The 20,000-nt window shown below is 60.3% G+C and overlaps 2 non-coding genes across 2 annotated transcripts; both read left to right on the top strand.

The window, feature by feature from the left end:
* The first annotated feature begins 13,039 nt into the window (after positions 1-13,039).
* LOC131867622 (5S ribosomal RNA) lies at positions 13,040-13,158 on the top strand. The gene has a single exon (XR_009366174.1). It is a non-coding gene; the product is annotated as a 5S ribosomal RNA (ribosomal RNA).
* Positions 13,159-19,074: 5,916 nt separating this feature from the next.
* LOC131867643 (5S ribosomal RNA) lies at positions 19,075-19,193 on the top strand. Its single transcript, XR_009366195.1, has one exon. It is a non-coding gene; the product is annotated as a 5S ribosomal RNA (ribosomal RNA).
* The last annotated feature ends 807 nt before the right edge of the window (positions 19,194-20,000 follow it).

Below are 20,000 nucleotides of genomic sequence, written 5' to 3'. Positions count from 1 at the left end.
AAGAGTCGCGATGCTCCGCAACCTACGTGCAAAGCGGTCGCACACCGGGTAAGGGAGTGAGAGCCCCAAACATAGCTGGGCGAGGCGCTCACTCCGCTCTTTAATATCTCGTTAATACCGCCAAGGAAATGGCACAAGCACACACACACAAGCATCCTCGGAAGAGGACAGTTCGAGTGACAGGTCAAATCCAAGAGTTCCGAAGACTACCTCCAGGAACAATCGGGAACAAGACCGATTACAAGTCGTCAAGTCTGTTACTGGGCGAACACGAGATGCGCACAGGAAATCGATCAGCCCTCACAATGGCCCAAGGCCAGAGATCGGACTGCTACGATTTACCCCAACAATCATCGTGCCACTCTTCGCAGAGAGGTGATAGACGCCAACGAGCCCGCGCATAGCAATCGAGGTGTAAAAAGGGCGTTGAAGGCAGGAAGCCTGGACGAAAGAGGCTACGAGGTCACCTCGAAGCGGTCTAAGAATCGGGCGCACTTGGGGCGACTACCAGTGCCAACCCCTTATCCCGCGGTGCGTCCGACACACAGAAATTTCCAAGGCGGCCAAGGAGCCTCCCCGCATAGCAATCGGGGTGTGAGGTTACGGATGCAGCATTGATAGCAATCGAGGTGGGAGGCGAAGGATGCAGAAGTGAGAGCCGAGGGATGTAGCAGAGATAGCAATCGGGGTGTGTGATGCAGAAGAGATAGCAATCGAGGTGTGCGGTGGGAAGGGCCCAGCAGCCAGAATGCATGAAGCGACGGATGAAGCAGTGATGACAACCGGGCTGTGAGGAGAGGAGGGATGCAGCCAAGAAAGCAATCAGGGCTCGAGGCAAGGGATGCATCAAGGATAGCAATCATGTTGTGAGGCGAGATTCCAAAGGCTAAACGTGAGAGGCTGCAGGGTCGACTCAGAGAGGTCTATGCATGTGAGAGGCTGAAAGCAAGGTCAACTCGGAGCGGTCTATGCATCGGGCGCGCTTGGGGCGACTACCAGTGCCAACCCCTTATCCCGCGACGCGTCCGACAAAGAGAACGTTCCAAGGCGGCAGAGGAGGTTACCAGCCGAAGGATGCAGTAGCAATAACAGGTATAGTTCCGCGGCGGCCGAGAAGACTCACCGCATAGGAATCGGGATGCGAGGCGAGGGATGCGGCGGGAAGGCCCCGACGGCTAAACGGAAGAGGCTGCAGGGCCGCCTCGGAATGGTCCAAGCATCGGACGCGATTGGGACGACTACCAGTGCCAACCCCTTATCCCGCGATGCGTCCGATACACAGATAGTTCCAAGGCGGCCGAGGAGCCTCACCGCATATCAATCGGGGTGCGAGGCGAGGGATGGGGCGGGAAGGCCCCAACGGCTAGACGGAAGAGGCTTCAGGGCCACCTCGGAATGCTCCAAGCATCGGACGCGCTTGGGGCGACTACCAGTGCCAACCCCTTATCCCGCGATGCGTCCGATACACAGATGGTTCCAAGGCGGCCGAGGAGCCTCACCGCATAGCAATCGGGGGTGCGAGGCGAGGGATGGGGCGGGAAGGCCCCAACGGCTAGACGGAAGAGGCTTCAGGGCCGCCTCGGAATGGTCCAAGCATCGGACGCGCTTGGGGCGACTACCAGTGACAACCCCTCATCCCGCGATGCGTCCGATACGAAGATGGTTCCAAGGCGGCCGAGGAGCCTCACCGCATAGCAATCGGGGTGCGAGGTGGGGGATGCGGCGAGATGGCCCCAACGGCTAGACGGAAGAGGCCACAGGGCCGCGTCGGAATAGTCCAAGCATCGGACGCGCTTGGGGCGACTACCAGTGACAACCCCTTATCCCGCGATGCGTCCGATACGAAGATAGTTCCAAGGCGGCCGAGGAGCCTCACCGCATAGCAATCCGGGTGCGAGGTGGGGGATGCGGCGAGATGGCCCCAACGGCTAGACGGAAGAGGCTGCAGGGCCGCCTCGGAATAGTCCAAGCATCGGACGCGCTTGGGGCGACTACCAGTGACAACCCCTTATCCCGCGATGCTTCCGATACGAAGACAGTTCCAAGGCGGCCGAGGAGCCTCACCGCATAGCAATGGGGGTGCGAGGTGAGGGATGCGGCGAGATGGCCCCAACGGCTAGACGGAAGAGGCCACAGGGCCGCCTCGGAATAGTCCAAGCATCGGACGCGCTTGGGGCGACTACCAGTGACAACCCCTTATCCCGCGATGCATCCGATACGAAGATAGTTCCCAGGCGGCCGAGGAGCCTCACCGCATAGCAATCGGGGTGCGAGGCGAGGGATGCGGCGAGATGGCCCCAAAGGGTAGACGGAAGAGGCTGCGGGGCCGCCTCGGAATAGTCCAAGCATCGAACGCGCTTGGGGCGACTACCACTGCCAACCCCTTATCCCGCGATGCGTCCGATACACAGATAGTTCCGAGGCGGCCGAGGAGCTGGGGGATGCGGCGAGATGGCCCCAACGGCTAGACGGAAGAGGCTGCAGGGCCGCCTCGAAATAGTCCAAGCATCGGACGCGCTTGGGGCGACTACCAGTGACAACCCCTTATCCCGCGATGCGTCCGATACACAGATAGTTCCGAGGCGGCCAAGGAGCCTCACCGCATAGCAATCGTGGTGCGAGGTGGGGGATGCAGCGAGATGGCCCCAACGGCTAGACGGAAGAGGCTGCAGGGCCGCCTCGGAATGGTCCAAGCATCGGACGCGCTTGGGGCGACTACCACTGCCAACCCCTTATCCCGCGATGCGTCCGATACACAGATAGTTCCAAGGCGGCCGAGGAGCCTCACCGAATAGCAATCGGGGTGCGAGGCGAGGGATGCGGCGAGAAAGCCCCAACGGCTAGAGGGAAGAGGCTTCAGGTCCGCCTCGGAATGGTCCAAGCATCGGACGCGCTTGGGGCGACTACCAGTGACAACCCCTTATCCCGCGACGCGTCCGATACACAGATAGTTCCAAGGCGGCCGAGGAGCCTCACCGCATAGCAATCGGGGTGCGAGGCGAGGGATGCGGCGAGAAGGACCCAACGGCTAGACGGAAGAGGCTTCAGGGCCGCCTCGGAATGGTCCAAGCATCGGACGCGCTTGGGGCGACTACCAGTGACAACCCCTTATCCCGCGACGCGTCCGATACACAGATAGTTCCAAGGCGGCCGAGGAGCCTCACCGCATAGCAATCGGGGTGCGAGGCGAGGGATGCGGCGAGAAGGACCCAACGGCTAGACGGAAGAGGCTTCAGGTCCGCCTCGGAATGGTCCAAGCATCGGACGCGCTTGGGGCGACTACCAGTGACAACCCCTTATCCCGCGACGCGTCCGATACACAGATAGTTCCAAGGCGGCCGAGGAGCCTCACCGCATAGCAATCGGGGTGCGAGGCGAGGGATGCGGCGAGAAGGACCCAACGGCTAGACGGAAGAGGCTTCAGGGCCGCCTCGGAATGGTCCAAGCATCGGACGCGCTTGGGGCGACTACCAGTGACAACCCCTTATCCCGCGATGCGTCCGATACACAGATAGTTCCAAGGCGGCCGAGGAGCCTCACCGCATAGCAATCGGGGTGCGAGGCGAGGGATGCGGCGAGAAGGACCCAACGGCTAGACGGAAGAGGCTTCAGGGCCGCCTCGGAATGGTCCAAGCATCGGACGCGCTTGGGGCGACTACCAGTGACAACCCCTTATCCCGCGACGCGTCCGATACACAGATAGTTCCAAGGCGGCCGAGGAGCCTCACCGCATAGCAATCGGGGTGCGAGGCGAGGGATGCGGCAAGAAGGACCCAACGGCTAGACGGAAGAGGCTTCAGGGCCGCCTCGGAATGGTCCAAGCATCGGACGCGCTTGGGGCGACTACCAGTGACAACCCCTTATCCCGCGACGCGTCCGATACACAGATAGTTCCAAGGCGGCCGAGGAGCCTCACCGCATAGCAATCGGGGTGCGAGGCGAGGGATGCGGCGAGAAGGACCCAACGGCTAGACGGAAGAGGCTTCAGGTCCGCCTCGGAATGGTCCAAGCATCGGACGCGCTTGGGGCGACTACCAGTGACAACCCCTTATCCCGCGACGCGTCCGATACACAGATAGTTCCAAGGCGGCCGAGGAGCCTCACCGCATAGCAATCGGGGTGCGAGGCGAGGGATGCGGCGAGAAGGACCCAACGGCTAGACGGAAGAGGCTTCAGGGCCGCCTCGGAATGGTCCAAGCATCGGACGCGCTTGGGGCGACTACCAGTGACAACCCCTTATCCCGCGACGCGTCCGATACACAGATAGTTCCAAGGCGGCCGAGGAGCCTCACCGCATAGCAATCGGGGTGCGAGGCGAGGGATGCGGCGAGAAGGACCCAACGGCTAGACGGAAGAGGCTTCAGGGCCGCCTCGGAATGGTCCAAGCATCGGACGCGCTTGGGGCGACTACCAGTGACAACCCCTTATCCCGCGATGCGTCCGATACACAGATAGTTCCAAGGCGGCCGAGGAGCCTCACCGCATAGCAATCGGGGTGCGAGGCGAGGGATGCGGCGAGAAGGACCCAACGGCTAGACGGAAGAGGCTTCAGGGCCGCCTCGGAATGGTCCAAGCATCGGACGCGCTTGGGGCGACTACCAGTGACAACCCCTTATCCCGCGACGCGTCCGATACACAGATAGTTCCAAGGCGGCCGAGGAGCCTCACCGCATAGCAATCGGGGTGCGAGGCGAGGGATGCGGCGAGAAGGACCCAACGGCTAGACGGAAGAGGCTTCAGGGCCGCCTCGGAATGGTCCAAGCATCGGACGCGCTTGGGGCGACTACCAGTGACAACCCCTTATCCCGCGACGCGTCCGATACACAGATAGTTCCAAGGCGGCCGAGGAGCCTCACCGCATAGCAATCGGGGTGCGAGGCGAGGGATGCGGCGAGAAGGACCCAACGGCTAGACGGAAGAGGCTTCAGGGCCGCCTCGGAATGGTCCAAGCATCGGACGCGCTTGGGGCGACTACCAGTGACAACCCCTTATCCCGCGACGCGTCCGATACACAGATAGTTCCAAGGCGGCCGAGGAGCCTCACCGCATAGCAATCGGGGTGCGAGGCGAGGGATGCGGCGAGAAGGACCCAACGGCTAGACGGAAGAGGCTTCAGGGCCGCCTGGGAATGGTCCATGCATCGCACGCGCTTGGGGCGACTACCAGTGACAACCCCTTATCCCGCGACGCGTCCGATACACAGATAGTTCCAAGGCGGCCGAGGAGCCTCACCGCATAGCAATCGGGGTGCGAGGCGAGGGATGCGGCGAGAAGGACCCAACGGCTAGACGGAAGAGGCTTCAGGGCCGCCTCGGAATGGTCCAAGCATCGGACGCGCTTGGGGCGACTACCAGTGACAACCCCTTATCCCGCGACGCGTCCGATACACAGATAGTTCCAAGGCGGCCGAGGAGCCTCACCGCATAGCAATCGGGGTGCGAGTCGAGGGATGCGGCGAGAAGGACCCAACGGCTAGACGGAAGAGGCTTCAGGGCCGCCTCGGAATGGTCCAAGCATCGGACGCGCTTGGGGCGACTACCAGTGACAACCCCTTATCCCGCGATGCGTCTGATACACAGATAGTTCCAAGGCGGCCGAGGAGCCTCACCGCATAGCAATCGGGGTACGAGGCAAGGGATGCGGCGAGAAGGACCCAACGGCTAGACGGAAGAGGCTTCAGGGCCGCCTCGGAATGGTCCAAGCATCGGACGCGCTTGGGGCGACTACCGTTGCCAACCCCTTATCCCGCGATGCGTCTGATACACAGATAGTTCCGAGGCGGCCGAGGAGCCTCACCGCATAGCAATCGGGTTGCGAGGCAGATTATTGGGAAGGGAACCCCCTGGGATGCGGCTCAAGCAGTGCCCAAAGGGACTGGAATGCGGAATCACATCGAGAGACCCAAATGCTATACGAGGGCTCAAATCGAATTATCGATTTGGCCACGACATGGACGCATCGGAACGACTACCTTTGCCGAACCACTCGCAATTGCATCCATACCGAAACCAATAGACATTTCCGTTAGAGCCCTCGCATAGCATTCGGGAATCTCGCATGCCCCTCTAAATCGACCAATGCTGGCGCTCAACGAAAATCCGAGCGCTACCACCGTTCAAGCGCCAGCATTGGTCGAGTTAGAGGGGCACGGGGGAGAATGCTCCAGTCAACACCTCCCCTATATAAGTTATTTGTCCGATTCTCGCACAACCGTAGTCTGCCTCGTCGAATCAAACAACGGTCCCAGATTCCGACTTCCGTTCCGTAGAGACCCAAAAGCTAGATGGAGGCTCGCAAGAAAGAGAGTCGGCGCATAGCAATCGGGTTTCTCGAACGTTTAGGGACCGAGCTCACTTGCGGATAGGGCAAAATCCGCCAAGCAACCCAAAAGCTAGACGGGGGCTCGAATCGAATCGCCTAGGCGGCCACAACAACGACGTGTTGGATCGACTACCAGTGCCAAACCATTCAGCAAGACTAGTCTGTGTCGAGGCCGGATAGAGATTCTCAGAGAGCGCCCGTATAGCATTTAGGAGACCTGCCGCGTCCCTCACACTCGACAAATGGTGGTGCACGTTTATAAATCCGAGCGATCCCAACCCTTTCAAGCACCAACATCGGTCGAGATAGAGGGGCACGGAGGGGGCTGCGTGAGACAACACAGTCCCCTATATAAGTTATTTGTCCGATTCTCACACATCCGAAGAATGGTCATCAAATCGGACAACAGCCCAAACTTCCGACTTCCGTCCCAGAAAGCCCAAGAGCTATCTAAAACGTTCATGGCCGGAACACGATCGCGGCTATACCAGTCCGCCAAGCAACCCAAAAGCTAGACTGGAGCTCTAGTCGAATCACCTCTGTGGCCATTGCAAGGACGTGTTGGAGCGACTACCATTGCCGAACCATTCCGCAGGTCGAGTCCATACCAAGGCCGCATAGAGATTCACGATGAGCTCCTGCATAGCAATCAGGAGACTTGCCGTGTCCATCACAATCGATAAATCCTGGTGCAAGATTTTTGCATCCGAGCGCTCCAACCAGTCGAGCACCAGCATCAATCGACATAAACGGGCACGGGGGGAGGATGCTCGAGAACACTACCTCCCCTATATAAGTTATTTGTCCGATTCTCAAGCAGCCGAAGTCTGGTCATCGAATCGGGTCAAAGACCACAACTTCCGACTTTACCCACAATGCAAGTCATCGAATCGAACATCGGCCCCCGAGTCGGACTCCATGCGTATGTCAGGTCATCGGACCCAAATTCCGCCTTCCTGCGCATGGCGGGCCATCAATATCAACTCGGTCATCGGACCCAAACTCCGCCTTTCTGCGCATGGCACGCCTTCAAATCGGTCATCGGACCCAAATTCCGCCTTCCTGTGCATGGCGGGCCATCAACATCAACTCGGTCATCGGACCCAAATTCCGCCTTTCTGCGCATGGCACGCCATCAACTCGGTCATCGGACCCAAATTCCGCCTTCCTGCGCATGGCAGGTCATCGGACACAAATTCAGACCTCGCCAATATGCCTACGTATCGAATCGGTCATCGGACCCAACTTCCGACTTCATCCATACTGTAGGGTCTTTGAGGTTGGCGCGGTGCGCTCAACCCGGGGAGTCGACCCATCGAAGCATACACCTCCCCTATATAAGCTATTTGTCCGATTCCCACACCTGTGTAGTTTGCACCTCTGACCAGGACATCGACCCCAACTTCCGAACTCGACTGCAACGACGGCACCAGCGCCTTGGTGCGCACCTTGCGACGCACAGTCCCAACATTCGCCTTCCTGCACATGGCAGGTCATCGGACCCAAATTCCGACCTCGCGAGTATGCCTACATATCGAATCGGTCATCGGACACAACTTCCGACTTCATCCATACCGTAGGGTCTTTGAGGTTGGCGCGGTGCGCTCAACCCGGGGAGTCGACCCAACGAAGCATACACCTCCCCTATATAAGCTATTTGTCCGATTCCCACACCTGTGTAGTTTGCACCTCCGATCAGGACATCGACCCCAACTTCCGAACTCGCCTGCAACGACCGAACCAGCGCCTTGGTGCGCACCTTGCAACGCACAGTGCCAACATTCGCCTTCCTGCACATGGCAGGTCATCGGACCCAAATTCCGACCTCGCGAGTATGCCTACATATCGAATCGGTCATCGGACCCAACTTCCGACTTCATCCATACCGTAGGGTCTTTGAGGTTGGCGCGGTGCGCTCAACCCGGGGAGTCGACCCAACGAAGCATACACCTCCCCTATATAAGCTATTTGTCCGATTCCCACACCTGTGTAGCTTGCACCTCCGATCAGGACATCGACCCCAACTTCCGAACTCGACTAAAAAGACCGCACCAGCACCTTGGTGTGCACCTTGCAACGCACAGTGCCAACATTCGCCTTCCTGCACATGGCAGGTCATCGGACCCAAATTCCGACCTCATGAGCATACCTACTAATCGAATCGGTCATCGGACCCAACTTCCGACTTCATCCATACCGTAGGGTCTTTGAGGTTGGCGCGGTGCGCTCAACCTGGGGAGTCGACCCATCGAAGCATACACCTCCCCTATATAAGCTATTTGTCCGATTCCGACACCTGTGTAGTTTGCACCTCCGCTCAGGACATCGACCCCAACTTCCGAACTCGCCTGCAACGACCGAACCAGCGCCTTGGTGCGCACCAAAAGTGCGCACTTTTGGAGGGCACTTTTGTGCGCTCCAAAGGTGCGCACTTTTGGAGGGCACTTTTGTGCGCTCCAAAGGTGCGCACTTTTGGAGGGCACTTTTTGGAGGGCACTTTTGTGCGCTCCAAAGGTGCGCACTTTTGGAGGGCACTTTTTGGAGGGCACTTTTCTGCGCTCCAAAGGTGCGCACTTTTGGAGGGCACTTTTTGGAGGGCACTTTTCTGCGCTCCAAAGGTGCGCACTTTTGGAGGGCACTTTTTGGAGGGCACTTTTCTGCGCTCCAAAGGTGCGCACTTTTGGAGGGCACTTTTTGGAGGGCACTTTTCTGCGCTCCAAAGGTGCGCACTTTTGGAGGGCACTTTTGTGCACTCCAAAGGTGCACACTTTTGGAGGGCACTTTTTGGAGGGCACTTTTCTGCACTCCAAAGGTGCGCACTTTTGGAGGGCACTTTTTGGAGGGCACTTTTGTGCGCTCCAAAGGTGCGCACTTTTGGAGGGCACTTTTTGGAGGGCACTTTTGTGCGCTCCAAAGGTGCGCACTTTTGGAGGGCACTTTTGTGCACTCCAAAGGTGCGCACTTTTGGAGGGCACTTTTCCTGCGCTCCAAAGGTGCACACCTAGGTGAGCACCTTCGACCACACCTTGTAGCACACCAAACTCTGACTTTCGACTTCATCCGCAATGCAGGGTCTTTGAGGTTGGCGCAATGCGCACAACCAGGGGAGTCGACCCATCAAACCCAACACCTCCCCTATATAAGCTATTTGTCTGATTCTCATACATGCGTAGCCTGCAGGAGCAATTAGGACATCGACCCCAACTTTCGGCTTCTAAACGAAAACAAGGTCTTTGAGGTTGGTGTAATGCGAACAACTAGGGGAGTCAACCCATCAAACCCAACACCTCCCCTATATAAGCTATTTGTCTGATTCTCATACATGTGTAGTCTACAGGAGCAATTAGGACATCGACCCCAACTTTTGACTTCTTAACGAAAACAAGGTCTTTGAGGTTGACGTAATGCGCACAACCAGGGGAGTCGACCCATCAAACCCAACACCTCCCCTATATAAGCTATTTGTCCGATTCTCATACATGTGTAGCCTACAGGAGCCATTAGGACATTGACCCCAACTTTTGACTTCTTAACGAAAACAAGGTCTTTGAGGTTGGCGTAATGCGCACAACCAAGGGAGTTGACCCATCAAACCCAACACCTCCCCTATATAAGCTATTTGTCTGATTCTCATACATGTGTAGCCTGCAACAACGATTAGGACATCCACCCCAACTTCTGAATTCGTCTGCGTTGACCGCACCAAAGGTGCACGCCTTGGTGCTCACCAAAATCCGACTTCCGACTTCTTCTGCTATGCGGGGTCTTTGAGGTTGGCGCAGTGCGCACAACCAGGGGAGTCAACCCACCGAATGCAACACCTCCCCTATATAAGCTATTTGTCTGATTCTCATACATGCGTAGACTGCAGCAATGATTAGGACATCCACCCCAACTTTTGACTTCTTAAACAAGACAGGGTCTTTGAAGTTGGTGCAGTGCACACAACCAGGGGAGTCGACCCATCAAACGCAACACCTCCCCTATATAAAGCTATTTGTCCGATTCTCATACGTGTAGTCTGCAGCAGCGATTAGGACATCGACCCCAACTTCCGAATTCGTTTGCATTGACCGCACCAAAGGTGCACGCCTTGGTGTGCACCTTGGAGTGCACTTTGGTGCTCACCTCGGTGCACACTTTGGTGTGCACCTCGGTGTGCACCAAAGGTGCGCACCTTGGAGCGCACCAAAGGTGTACACTTTGGAGCGCACCACATAGGGTCTTTGAGAGGTTGGCGCAGTGCGCACACCAAGGTGGGTGTTGAGGTGCGTGCCGAGGTGGGTGGGTGCTAGGGTGCGCTCCATGGTGGGTGCCAGGGTGGGTGCGTGCTAGGGTGGATTCCAAAGAGGGTCATAGGGTGGGTGCCAAGGTGGGTTGGTGATATAGTGGGTTCAAAGGTGGGTACTAGGGTGGGTTCCAAGGTGGGTCACAAGTTGGGTGCCAGGATGCGTGGGTGTTAGGTTGGGTGCCAAGGTGGGCTCCTGCGTGGGTGGGTGCTAGGGTGGGTTTCAAGGTGGACGCGAGGGCGGGTGCCAAGGTGGGTAACAAGTTGGGTGTTAGGATGGGTGAGTGCTAGAGTGGGTGCCAAGGTGGGTGGGTGCTAAGGTGGATGCCAAGGTGGTTCACAGGGTGGGTGGGTTCTAGGGTGAGTTCCAAGGTGGGTCACAGGTTTAGTGCTAGGGTGCGTGTCAAGGCGGGTGTCGAGGTGCCTGGGTGCTAGGGTGTGGATGCCAATGTGGGTCATAGGGTGGGTACTAGGGTGGGCTGCAATGTGGGTGCCAAGGTGGGTAACATGCTCGGTTGGTTCTAAATTGGGTGTCAGGGTGGGTGTGCACCCACCTTGCCCGAGGTGGGTGCCAAGGTGCCAGTGTGGGTGGGTGCTAAGGTGGATGCCAAGGTGGGTGAGAAGGTGGGTGATAGGTTGAGTGGTAGGATGGGTGGGTGCCAAGATGGGTCACAGGGTGGGTGCAAGGGTGGGTAGGTGCTAGGGTTGGTGTCAGGGTGGGTGGGTGCTAGGTTGGGTTCCAAGGTGGGTGCGAGGGTGAGTGTCAAGGTGGGTCACAGGTTAGGTGCTAGGATGGGTGAGTGCTAGGGTGCAAAGGTGCCAGGGTGGGTGCTAGGATGGGTCGATGCTAGGGTGAGTGGCAAGGTGGGTCCACAAGTGTCAAGGTGGGTGCCGAGGTGGGTGCCAACTTGGGTTCCAAGGTGGGTGCCAAGTGGGCGACTGCTATGGTGGATGCCAAGGTGGGTCACGGGGTGGGTGCCAAGTTGCTAGGTTGTGTTCCAAGGTGGGTGCCAACGTGGCTGCTAGGGTGCGTGGGTTAAAGGGTGTGTCACAACGTGGGTGCCAGGATGGGTGCGCACCCACACTGGCCAAGACGGGTGCAAGGTTGGGTTCCAAGCCCGGTCACAGGCTGGGTGCTAGGATGGGTGGGTGCCAAGGTGGGCACCAGGGTGGGTGCACCCACCCTGGCCAAGGTGGGTCACGGGGTGGGTCCTAGGGTGGGTAACAGGGTGGGTACTAAGGTGCGTGCCAAGGTGGGTCATGGGGTGGGTGCCAAGGTGGGCACCAGGGTGGGTGTGCACCAACCCTAGCCAGGGTAGGTCACGGGGTGGTTGTCGGGGTGGGCGTCAAGGAGCCAAGGTGGGTGGCAAGTAGCCAAGTTGCGTGCCAAGGTGGGTGTCGGGGTGGGTGCCAAGGATCCAAGGTGGGTGCCAAGGAACCAAGGTGGGTGTCTGGGTGGGTGCCGAGGTGGGAGCCAGGGTGGGTCCCAAGGTGAGTGCAAAGGTGGGTGCCAGGGTCAAGGTGAGTGCCAATGTGGGTTCCAAGGTGCCAGGGTCAGGGTGAGTGCCAATGTGGGTTCAAAGGTGCTAAGTTGGGTGCGAGGTTGGGTGCGAGGGTGGGTGGGTGCCAAGGTGTGCTAGGTGGAAGCCCGGGTGGGTCGGCATCCCATGGGTGTCGAGTTGGGTGCCTGATGGGTGCTTCTTGTCAAGTTTTAGTCGTCGGGACTCATTTCGAGCCTTAGAGGTCGTTTCTTGTCCGGTTGCCCTGTCTTCGACCTGGGAACCCAATTTTGGTCCTCGGGTCCCATTTTTTTTTGTCTCGCATCCCACTTTTGGCCTGTGGCCTTTTCGGGGTCGATTCTCGTTTTGGGCATCAGAGCATGTTTCTTCTCCTAAAACCCAATATTTGTTTATTAAGTCTCGGAACACATTTTTGTTCTCGTGGACCCATCATGGGTCTTGGAACGCATTTGTGGTCCTTGGGTCCCATTTTGCATCCCGAAACTTGTGTTTTGGTGCTTGATCCCTATTTTGGGTGCCCACCTTGCACCAAGTGCGCACCCGGGGCAAACCGAGCGCCTTGGTGCACCGGGGCAAGATCGAGCGTGCACCCGAGGCGCCCCGAACATGCACCAAGGTGCACTCGGCCCACATGTGAGCGCAGGTCGTTGCGCCCGAGGTGGTGTGTGGGCACCGCGTTGCAGACGGGACACTGCACGCACACGACGCCCCGTCCAGGTGCACGCACGTAGGCCGGGCCGGGTGCACACCCGACGCCCTAGCAAGGTGCGCGCACCCGGGCAGGGCTCACACTTGGCGAACGGGGCGCACTTCGCGAGGGAGGGTGTGCACCTCGACGGGGGTGGGTGGCCGGGGTGGATTCGCACGTGGGTCGCGGTTTGCTAAGTACACACTGCGACAAGCTCATAACGGGTGCGATCATACCAGCGTTAGTGCACCGGATCCCATCAGAACTCCGCAGTTAAGCGCGCTTGGGCCGGAGTAGTACTAGGATGGGTGACCTCCCGGGAAGTCCCGGTGTTGCACCCTTTCTTAGTTTTTCGCCGGGCGTCGCAATGCTATTTGAATAAACCTTTTGCCCGTTTGCGTTCTCGTCGGGGCCGGGCCGGGCCGGGGTGCGCTGCCCGCACTACCGCGCGCGCGGGGGCGACACCGAGCGCGCACCCGAGGCGCCCCGAGCACACAGGCCACGGTGCAACCCGGGCGTTGTGCGCGCACCCCGGTGCGCCCGAGGTGCTGCGCGCGCACCCAGGTGAAATCGGTGTGCACCTCGGCCAGTGCGCGCTCGGTCGAGTCGCGCACGTTGGCCAAGGTGCACGGTGATGTTTCTTACTCTAAGGTTCCGCACCAGACGCCCGGGACAGGTGAGCGAAGCTGGGCGGGGCCGGGTGCGCGGCCGGGGCAGGTGCACGCAGCTGGAGAGAGCTTTGGAGCACACCAGAGGTGCGCACCTTGGAGCACACTTCGGAGCGCACCAATGATGCGCTCCATTCAAAAGTTTCCTGAAAAGGCAAAAAAAGTTGAGATTATAGAATTTCCCACTTGAGAGATTGTAAAAAAAAAAAATTTAAAATGAAGGAAACGCGGGTGCCAAGGTGTGCGCGCCCGGGTGCGCAGCCCAGCCAAGGTGTGCGCACCAAGGCGCCCACCCTGGCGAAGGTGCACGCAAGGTGCGCACCCGAGGCAAACCGGACAATTAACCCAACTTTCGACTTCGCGCGCACCTGCGCACCTTGGAGCGCACTTCGGAGCGCTCCTTGTTGCGCACCAATCTTGGGCACCTCGGAGTGCACCATGGCGCCCACCAAGGTGCGCACCCGGGGCAAACCGAGCTCCGACTTCGTGCGCACCTTGGAGCGCACGAAAGGTGCGCACCATGGCGCCCACCAAGGTGCGCAGCCCAGCCAAGGCGTGCGCATCAAGGTGCGCACCCTGGCGAAGGTGCGCACCCGGGGCAAACCGAGCTCCGACTTCGTGCGCACCTTGGAGCGCACAAAGGGTGCGCAACCCAGCCAAGGTGTGCGCACCCCGGGCAAACCGAGCTCCGAATCGTGCGCACCTTGGAGCACACTTCGGAGCCCTCCTTGGTGCGCACCGATGTTGCGCACCTCGGAGCGCACCCGGGGAAAACAATGCAATTAACCCGACTTTCGACTTCGTGGGCACCTCGGAGCGCTCTCGGGTTCGCACCTCGGAGCACACCGAGGTGCGCACCTTTGATGCGCTGCCTTCACCAATTTCCAGAAAAGGCAAGAAAACATTGAGAAGGTGTGCGCACCGAGGTGCCCACCCTGGCGAAGGTGCACGCGAGGTGCGCACCCGGGGCAAACCGGGCTCCGACTTCGTGCACGCCATGCTGCGCACCTTGGAGGGCCATGGTGCGCACCTTGGAGCACACTTCGGAGCGCTCAATGGTGCCCAACCCAGCCAAGGTGCCCACCGCGGCGAAGGTGCACGCGAGGTGCGCACCCGGGGCAAACCGGGCTCCGACTTCGTGCACGCCGCACCTTGGAGCACACTTCGGAGCGCTCCTTGGTGCGCACCAGGGCGCGCAACCCAGCCGAGGTGCCCACCCCGGCGAAGGTGCACGCGGGGTGCGCACCCGAGGCAAACCGGGCTCCGACTTCGTGCACGCCATGGTGCCCACCGCGGCGAAGGTGCACGCGAGGTGCGCACCCGGGGCAAACCGGGCTCCGACTTCGTGCACGCCGCACCTTGGAGCACACTTCGGAGCGCTCCTTGGTGCGCACCAGGGCGCGCAACCCAGCCGAGGTGCCCACCCCGGCGAAGGTGCACGCGAGGTGCGCACCCGGGGCAAACCGGGCTCCGACTTCGTGCACGCCATGGTGCCCACCGCGGCGAAGGTGCACGCGAGGTGCGCACCCGGGGCAAACCGGGCTCCGACTTCGTGCACGCCGCACCTTGGAGCACACTTCGGAGCGCTCCTTGGTGCGCACCATGGTGCCCACCAGGGCGCGCAACCCCGCCGAAGGTGCACGCGAGGTGCGCACCCGGGGCAAACCGGGCTCCGACTTCGTGCACGCCGCACCTTGGAGCACACTTCGGAGCGCTCCTTGGTGCGCACCAGGGCGCGCAACCCCGCCGAAGGTGCACGCGAGGTGCGCACCCGGGGCAAACCGGGCTCCGACTTCGTGCACGCCATGGTGCGCACCAGGGTGCCCACCGCGGCGAAGGTGCGCACCCGGGGCAAACCGGGCTCCGACTTCGTGCACGCCGCACCTTGGAGCACACTTCGGAGCGCTCCTTGGTGCGCACCAGGGCGCGCAACCCAGCCGAGGTGCCCACCCCGGCGAAGGTGCACGCGAGGTGCGCACCCGGGGCAAACCGGGCTCCGACTTCGTGCACGCCATGGTGCCCACCGCGGCGAAGGTGCGCACCCGGGGCAAACCGGGCTAGGACTTCGTGCACGCCGCACCTTGGAGCACACTTCGGAGCGCTCCTTGGTGCGCACCATGGTGCCCACCAGGCCGCGCAACCCAGCCAAGGTGTGCGCACCAAGGTGCACGCGAGGTGCGCACCCGGGGCAAACCGGGGTCCGGCTTCGTGCACGCCGCACCTTGGAGCACACATCGGGGCGCTCCCGGGTTCGCACCGGCGTTGCGCACCGTGGTGGGCACCTCGGAGCGCACCGTGGTGGGCACCTCGGAGCACACCAAGGTGGGCAGCGAGGTGCGCACCTTTGATGCGATGCCTTCACTAATTTCCATAAAAGGCAAAAGAAAACGAGATTTTAAAATTTCCGTTTTGAAAGATAGTGAGAAAAAGGGAATGCTGGTGCCATCTTGAGCCCGCCCTGGTGCGCAGCCCAGCCAAGGTGTGCGCACCAAGGTGCCCACCCTGGCGAAGGTGCGCGCCCGGGCAATTAACCCAACTTCCAACTTCGCGCGCGCCAGGGTGGGAGCGCACCCAACAACCGGGCCTGGGAAGAGCCAATGCGAGAAACCCCACCAAACGCTCTGACAAAAAAAGAGGGGGCGCTCCAGTAACCCCGCTTCGGAGCGCACCCTGGGCAAACCCAGCCAGGGTGCCCACCCCGGCCAAGGTGCAGGCGAGGTGCGCACCCGGGGCAAACCGGGCTCCGACAACGTGCACGCCGCACCTTGGAGCACACTTCGTAGCGCTCCCGGGTGCGCACCTCAGAGCACACCAAGGTGGGCAGCGAGGTGCGCACCTTTGATGCGCTGCCTTCACTAATTTCCAGAAAAGGCAAAAAAAAGAGGAGATTTTAAAATTTCCGTTTTGAAAGATAGTGAAAAAAACGGAACGCGGGTGCCATCTTGAGCCCGCCCGGGTGCACAGCCCAGGTAAGGTGCCCACCCTGGCAAAGGTGCGCACCCGGGCAATTAACCCTACTTCCGACTTCGTGCGCGCCAGGGTGGCAACCGGGCCTGGGAAGAGCCAATGCGAGAAACCCCACCAAACGCTCCGACAAAAAAAGAGGCGGCGCTCCAATAACCCCGCTTCGGAGCGCAGCCGGGGCAAACCCAGCCAAGGTGCCCACCCCGACGAAGGTGCACGCGAGGTGCGCACCCGGGGCAAACCGGGCTCCGACAACGTGCACGCAGCACCTTGGAGCACACTTCGAAGCACTCCCGGGTGCCCACCGGCGTTGCGCACCGTGGTGGGCAGCGAGGTGCGCACCTTTGATGCGCTGCCTTCACTAATTTCCAGAAAAGGCAAATAAAAATGAGATTTTAAAATTTCCGTTTTGAAAGATAGTGAAAAAAACGGAACGCGGGTGCCATCTTGAGCCCGCCCTGGTGCGCAGCCCAGGCAAGGCATGCGCACCAAGGTGCCCACCCGCGGTGCACACCCGGGGCAAACCGGGCTCCGACTTCGTGCAGGCCGCACCTTGGAGCACACTTCGGAGCGCTCCTTGGTGCGCACCATGGTGCCCACCAGGGCGCACCCGGGGCAAACCGGGCTCCGACTTCGTGCACGCCGCACCTTGGAGCACACATCGGAGCGCTCCCAGGTTCGCACCAGCGTTGCGCACCTTTGATGCGCTGCCTTCACTAATTTCCAGAAAAGGCAAAAAAAAATGATATTTTAAAATTTCCGTTCTGAAAGATAGTGAAAAAAACGGAACGCGGGTGCCATCTTGAGCCCTTCCTGGTGCGCAGCCCAGGCAAGTTGTGCGCACCAAGGTGCCCACCCTGGCGGAGGTGCGCGCCCGGGGCAAACCGGGCTCCGACTTCGTGCACTGCATGGTGCCCACCAAGGCGCGCAACCCAGCCAAGGTGCCCACCGCAGCGAAGGTGCACGCGAGGTGCGCACCCGAGGTGCACACCCGGGGCAAACCGAGCTCCGACTTCGTGCACGCCGCACCTTGGAGCACACTTCAGAGCGCTCCTTGGTGCGCACCAGGGCGCGCAACCCAGCCAAGGTGCTCACCCCGGCGAAGGTGCACGCGAGGTGCGCACCCGGGGCAAGCCGGGCTCGGACTTCGTGCACGCCGCACCTTGGAGCACACATCGGAGCGCTCCCGGGTTCGCACCAGCATTGCGCACCTTTGATGCGCTGCCTTCACTAATTTCCAGAAAAGGCAAAAAAAAAAAAAAAAACGAGATTTTAAAATTTCCGTTTTGAAAGATAGTGAAAAAAACGGAACGCGGGTGCCATCTTGAGCCCGCCCTGGTGTGCAGCCCAGGCAAGTTGTGCGCACCAAGGCACCCACCCTGGCCAAGGTGGGTCACGGGGTGGGTCCTAGGGTGGGTAACGGGGTGGGTACTAAGGTGCGTGCCAAGGTGGGTCATGGGGTGGGTGCCAAGGTGGGCACCAGGGTGGGTGTGCACCAACCCTAGCCAGGGTAGGTCACGGGGTGGTTGTCGGGGTGGGCGTCAAGGAGCCAAGGTGGGTGGCAAGTAGCCAAGTTGCGTGCCAAGGTGGGTGTCGGGGTGGGTGCCAAGGATCCAAGGTGGGTGCCAAGGAACCAAGGTGGGTGTCTGGGTGGGTGCCGAGGTGGGAGCCAGGGTGGGTCCCAAGGTGAGTGCAAAGGTGGGTGCCAGGGTCAAGGTGAGTGCCAATGTGGGTTCCAAGGTGCCAGGGTCAGGGTGAGTGCCAATGTGGGTTCAAAGGTGCTAAGTTGGGTGCGAGGTTGGGTGCGAGGGTGGGTGGGTGCCAAGGTGTGCTAGGTGGAAGCCCGGGTGGGTCGGCATCCCATGGGTGTCGAGTTGGGTGCCTGATGGGTGCTTCTTGTCAAGTTTTAGTCGTCGGGACTCATTTCGAGCCTTAGAGGTCGTTTCTTGTCCGGTTGCCCTGTCTTCGACCTGGGAACCCAATTTTGGTCCTCGGGTCCCATTTTTTTTTGTCTCGCATCCCACTTTTGGCCTGTGGCCTTTTCGGGGTCGATTCTCGTTTTGGGCATCAGAGCATGTTTCTTCTCCTAAAACCCAATATTTGTTTATTAAGTCTCGGAACACATTTTTGTTCTCGTGGACCCATCATGGGTCTTGGAACGCATTTGTGGTCCTTGGGTCCCATTTTGCATCCCGAAACTTGTGTTTTGGTGCTTGATCCCTATTTTGGGTGCCCACCTTGCACCAAGTGCGCACCCGGGGCAAACCGAGCGCCTTGGTGCACCGGGGCAAGATCGAGCGTGCACCCGAGGCGCCCCGAACATGCACCAAGGTGCACTCGGCCCACATGTGAGCGCAGGTCGTTGCGCCCGAGGTGGTGTGTGGGCACCGCGTTGCAGACGGGACACTGCACGCACACGACGCCCCGTCCAGGTGCACGCACGTAGGCCGGGCCGGGTGCACACCCGACGCCCTAGCAAGGTGCGCGCACCCGGGCAGGGCTCACACTTGGCGAACGGGGCGCACTTCGCGAGGGAGGGTGTGCACCTCGACGGGGGTGGGTGGCCGGGGTGGATTCGCACGTGGGTCGCGGTTTGCTAAGTACACACTGCGACAAGCTCATAACGGGTGCGATCATACCAGCGTTAGTGCACCGGATCCCATCAGAACTCCGCAGTTAAGCGCGCTTGGGCCGGAGTAGTACTGGGATGGGTGACCTCCCGGGAAGTCCCGGTGTTGCACCCTTTTTTAGTTTTTCGCCGGGCGTCGCAATGCTATTTGAATAAACCTTTTGCCCGTTTGCGTTCTCGTCGGGGCCGGGCCGGGCCGGGGTGCGCTGCCCGCACTACCGCGCGCGCGGGGGCGACACCGAGCGCGCACCCGAGGCGCCCCGAGCACACAGGCCACGGTGCAACCCGGGCGTTGTGCGCGCACCCCGGTGCGCCCGAGGTGCTGCGCGCGCACCCAGGTGAAATCGGTGTGCACCTCGGCCAGTGCGCGCTCGGTCGAGTCGCGCACGTTGGCCAAGGTGCACGGTGATGTTTCTTACTCTAAGGTTCCGCACCAGACGCCCGGGACAGGTGAGCGAAGCTGGGCGGGGCCGGGTGCGCGGCCGGGGCAGGTGCACGCAGCTGGAGAGAGCTTTGGAGCACACCAGAGGTGCGCACCTTGGAGCACACTTCGGAGCGCACCAATGATGCGCTCCATTCAAAAGTTTCCTGAAAAGGCAAAAAAAGTTGAGATTATAGAATTTCCCACTTGAGAGATTGTAAAAAAAAAAAATTTAAAATGAAGGAAACGCGGGTGCCAAGGTGTGCGCGCCCGGGTGCGCAGCCCAGCCAAGGTGTGCGCACCAAGGCGCCCACCCTGGCGAAGGTGCACGCAAGGTGCGCACCCGAGGCAAACCGGACAATTAACCCAACTTTCGACTTCGCGCGCACCTGCGCACCTTGGAGCGCACTTCGGAGCGCTCCTTGGTGCGCACCAATCTTGGGCACCTCGGAGTGCACCATGGCGCCCACCAAGGTGCGCACCCGGGGCAAACCGAGCTCC

The sequence above is a fragment of the Cryptomeria japonica genome, unplaced genomic scaffold (assembly GCF_030272615.1).
Source record: "Cryptomeria japonica unplaced genomic scaffold, Sugi_1.0 HiC_scaffold_176, whole genome shotgun sequence".
Classification (NCBI taxonomy): Eukaryota; Viridiplantae; Streptophyta; class Pinopsida; order Cupressales; family Cupressaceae; genus Cryptomeria; species Cryptomeria japonica.
Note: the sequence above shows the minus strand (reverse complement) of the source record. Positions and strands in the feature narration are given on the sequence as shown.